The sequence below is a fragment of the Mus pahari genome, chromosome 1, assembly GCF_900095145.1.
Source record: "Mus pahari chromosome 1, PAHARI_EIJ_v1.1, whole genome shotgun sequence".
NCBI classification, from domain to species: domain Eukaryota; kingdom Metazoa; phylum Chordata; class Mammalia; order Rodentia; family Muridae; genus Mus; species Mus pahari.
The window spans coordinates 123,875,707-123,880,589 of record NC_034590.1 but is presented as its reverse complement, the minus strand read 5'-3'; positions in this window follow the sequence as shown (position 1 = coordinate 123,880,589).

The following is a 4,883-nucleotide window of genomic DNA, read 5'->3' as shown; positions in this document are numbered from 1 at the left end:
TTTTTGCTGTTGTTGTTTTAGACAGGGTCTCTCTATGCAGTCCTGGAGCTTGCTAAGTATTCCAGGCTAGCCTCAGACTCACAGACATCCTCATGCTTCTGTCTCCTGAGTGCTGGAATTATAGGCACGTATCACCATCCCCAGCTGACACGACAGCTTTCACTTACAATAGTAAAGCTGAGTGGTTATGACAGGTACTATGTGACCCGTGATGTAAAAAATATATCTGATTTCTGGGATTTCACAAACAAGTGTGTTAACCATTGCAACGGAGACAGCCTTTAATTATATGTGTCATGAAAAAACATAGTAAAATCTCATGGCAGCATCTGGAGGGATGACTCATTGGTTTAGAATATACGCTACTCTTGCAGAGGACCTGAGTGCTGTTATCAGTACCCTCATAGGATGGCTCACAACTGCCTGGAACTTCAGCTCTTGGAGATCACATGTACGTGCCTCACACTTCCATAACTGAAAAAAAACTAAAACCAAGCAAGCAAGCAAGCAAGCAAGCAAACAAACCTCATAGCATTACTTTCTTTTTAAATTAACCTTTTATTGATTATTTGTGAATTTCACACCATGCATCACACAATTCCACTCATCTCCTCATCCCTTCGTATATGCCCTCTGCCCTTACAACCTCCCCTATAAACAAACAAACAAACAAACAAACAAAAGATCTTGTCATGGGAGATGTAGTTTGTCACAGTGTGTCTCACATATACCCTTTTGTTCACATATCTTTTCTTGCAAATGTTTATTGCGGTGAGTCATTGATCTGTTTCAAAGCCTCTGGCTTCTGTTACACTGTCACTACTGGATCCTCACTGGGACTTCTCTTGGCTATCCTGTTGTTGCGTGTGTCATGCAGATTCTGCAACTTTGGATCTGCAGGATCAGTCCCTTCCTGCACTCCAGCAGTTCACAGATGGGATAGATATTGGGGTGGGTCAACTCAAAGCCATGGATCTGGGCCTGGATGGTAGCTGAGCTGGTCAGCCAGACAGCTCTGCTGCACACACACCACCAAGGTAAGCTCTCCAGCACTGCTCCAGCTAGCCCACCCAATGTCCCAACTGTCAAGAAGCAGAGCCATCTCTCATGCTCTCAGACTCGAACCAGGGCCTTCACCACTAGGGCTACTACTGTGTTGCCCAGGTGAGGTGCAGGGCACATTCTCCTAAGTGCTGCAGCTGGTGAGGCACAGGGCCAGCACTCCTGCTCTTGTGACCCTGGGGTGCCAGGTCTCATGCCTGTCACACGTGGCAAGGGGTGAGGTGGGGGAAGGGCATCTCTCTCGTTCACACTACTACTGCATGGTAGACAAGTGGCAGGGCCACCTCTCCCAACTCATGCCCTTGGGGTGGCTCACCCTCAACCCCCAACTACAGGTGTGGGCTGCCTTCCTGAGTGCTGAAGCTGGCGAAGGACAGGGCCAATGCTCCTGGTCTTACACCTTTGGGCATGCTCTTCCATGATGCCTGGGTGAGGGGTGGGCAAGCCTCACTTTCAATAGCAAAGTAAGAGTCAAGCTTATAAAATACCAGATACCAGACAGGTTATCCCTGATCACTACAGTGTCAACATTTTCAGGAGCTCTAAATAACACTGCAAGACACAAAAAGGGGAGAATTAGTCTTATAGAGCATAAGTTCATACCTAGTAATGCTAAGGAATTTTCATAAAAAGCTATTATATTCAAAGTCTAGCATGGGGGGGGGCAGGCGTGCAATCCTAGCCTTCCAGTAGAAGATGCAGGAGGAACTTAAGTTTGTGGTTCTCCTTAGCTGTATATTGAGCTTGAGAACAGCTGACACAAGAACCATTTCAAAAAACAAACCCAAACAAAACAAACTCACTTTATTTGTTTGAGAGCTGGATCTATCTGGGGAACCACAGTTCTAGCTGCTGCTGACACTGATGGTTCCTGAACCAAATTTTGCACATACTGTGTTCATCAAAAATGTGGCATTCTGGGAGATAGCTTAGAAGTCTATCAAGTTGAATTTCAGTCCTAACGACACTTGTTTTAAGATATCTAATTTTGGCCAAGTTGTTTAACTTCTGAATATTTTTATTTTTATTTTGTTTTTTAACAAATGTATGTCAGTGCATATAATTGCAGGCACTCCCAGAGGCCAGAAGAGGGCACTGAATCCCCTGGGGCTGGAATGACTCATGGTTATGGGCTGCCTGATACAGATGCTGGGAACAGAACTCCTGTCCTCTGGAAAAACAACACTGAGTTATCTCTTCAGCATCCAATTAGTTGTTTTAACTCCTGTTTTTGTTTTTGTTTTGTTTTTGTTTTTGAGACAGGATTTTTTGTGTGGCCCTGGCTATTCTGGAACTCACTCTGTAGACAAGGCTGGCCTTGAGCTCAGAGATTCACCTGCCTCTCTCTGTCTCCCCAGCGCTGCTCCCCACACTTGGCTCAGTTGTTTAACTCCCCTTTAAAAATTTTAATGATAGATTAAAAAAAAGTACCTAAAATACCTAAAGCTTCTGGAAAACCATTTGTTCTTCCTGTTCCTTATACTTGACCTTGGCCTTCTGCCTGGCCTTGTGTTTCAGAGCTGGGTCTCTAAAGACATTCTTGTTGACAGCAATTTTGTCCAAGGGGATAGATATCCATAGAGTACCTTGTGGGCATGAGGGTGACTGTTTCTTGGATTTCTTAAAACACACCTTTAATATGGATTCTTAAGTGCTTTAACCTCTCTTCTAGCCCACCACCCACCAGAGGTAATGGAAAACAAAGGTTATTAGGATATGGGGGAAGTGGATCTGCTTAGAAATTGTTCTTTGGAGCAAAATCAATCTGTGTGGTCAGGAAATCAGCAGTTCAGCTCACAGGAATCAGCAGTGGCAGCTTGATCCACTCACAAATACTTCATGAATACACCAGCAGTCAAATTCAGTGGAACTGGGATAGCAAACACAAATCACCAGTGGTGGCATGACCTAGCAGAAACAGCCAGGCCTCAGCCGAATCGGCATGAATCAGCAGGGGCAATTAAGACTACCAGGGGCACCGGTAGAAGGTCTCTGCAGTGCCTCTCTCAATGAAGTAAAGATCAGCTAAGATGCGAGACCAGTGAGTTTTCTCATTTGAAGTGTTGCAAGATGCTCATCACTGTTGAGTCCTGCTTATGTTCCCTCCAAACATTTTACCTCAGCACATTAATCTGTCTTGGCAAAACTCCACGTGAGTCTGTATCAGCTGACATCTGTTTGTCAATTGGCTGGAGTCTGTGAAAGTGGCAAGAAGCAGCCAGAACACCACAAGTTTTTTTTTTTCTCTCTCTATGGAGCCATGACAAATAGAGCTCAGAAATGCAATGTAAGGCGAACCAATACATTAGCAAAGAATCCTTCATCACATATCCTTTCACATGCTTACTTCAGCAAAACATCCTCTCACCTGTGTCTGTTTCAGGAAAACATTCCTTCACATGTCTGTCCCAGCAAAACACCACCTGACATTACTGACTTTCCAAAGAAAACCAGAAGTTTTCACTTCTGGTGACTGTGGTTGTAAACTTTCACAGAGGACTTTGATCTTGAAGTTCTTCTTGCTGGTGGTAGCTGTCATGTTTTGGGGGCAGCAGTCGATTCCAGCCACCAAAGCATGGTTGTAAGGAGGGTCTGAGGTGCATCATCATCAATGTTACTTGTGATGATGGCTTTGTGTCTGGAGCACCCTCTAGTCAGGACCAACAGCACTTTCTAAGGTTTTATGAACTTGCCTATTTTGACACCAAGCAGCTGGTACCCAGCAGAAAGGGTGTTTAACTCTTAAAGTCACAATTTCATCACCTGTATCAAGGAAGCAATTGGGAGTGCCTCCCGAAGCAAAGGATTTGGTCCAATAGCTTCCAGCTTATTAATACCTCTCACAGATAAAATTTTTACTGAATATCTATGTAATGACTATTCCTGGTTGTCAACTTGACTATATCTGGAATGAACTACAATCCAGAATTGAAGAGCTCACCTGTGATCCAGATCTTGAGGCTGGAAGACACACGTTTCTGACCTGGATCTTGGCATGGAGATCTTGAGGCATAGTGACTGAAAAGTTTAGGTCCAGGCAATCCCAGTAAACTAAGGCAAAGAGATCTCTGAGTTCAAGGTCAACCTGGGACAAAACAAGTACCAGATCCAGGAATGGTGGTACACACCTTTAATCTGGGCCATACCTTCTGCTGGAGACCTACATGAGGACATTGGCAGAAGGAAGGTTTGCTCTTCTTTGATGCTTGCATTTACTTGCCAACACATCTGTTGGAATCTACTTCTACAGAAGACCAGCTGAAACTAGCCTTGTGGGACTGAGCAACTACCACATTCTTGGACTTCCAACTCGAAGCTGACCATTGTTAGGGCGTTGGTCTACAGACTGTAAGTTATCATAATAAATTCCCTCAATGTAGAAAGACATTCCATACATTCTGTGACTCTAGGGAACCCTCACTAATACAATCTATTTTAGTAAAAGAATTGAGTAAACAAAATATTTTACTTATTAAAAATGTAAATGAGTATTTATTTATTTAATACTCAATTAGTGTATGTGTCCCTGAGGTTTTGTTTGTTTGCTTGTGTGTGTGTGTGTGTGTGTGTGAGAGAGAGAGAGAGAGAGAGAGAGAGAGAGAAAGAGAGAGAGAGAGAGAGTCATGTGGATTGAGGGTATCAAAGACAGGTCATCAGGAAGCAAATGCATTTACCTTCTCAGCCATCTTACTGGACATTTTGTTTTTTAAAGCAGGGTCTCCTCATATAGCATTGGCTAGCTTGAGTTACATATGCAATTGAGGATGACCTTGAACTTCTTATCCTCCTGCCTCTACTTCCTAAGTGTTATGATCACAGGG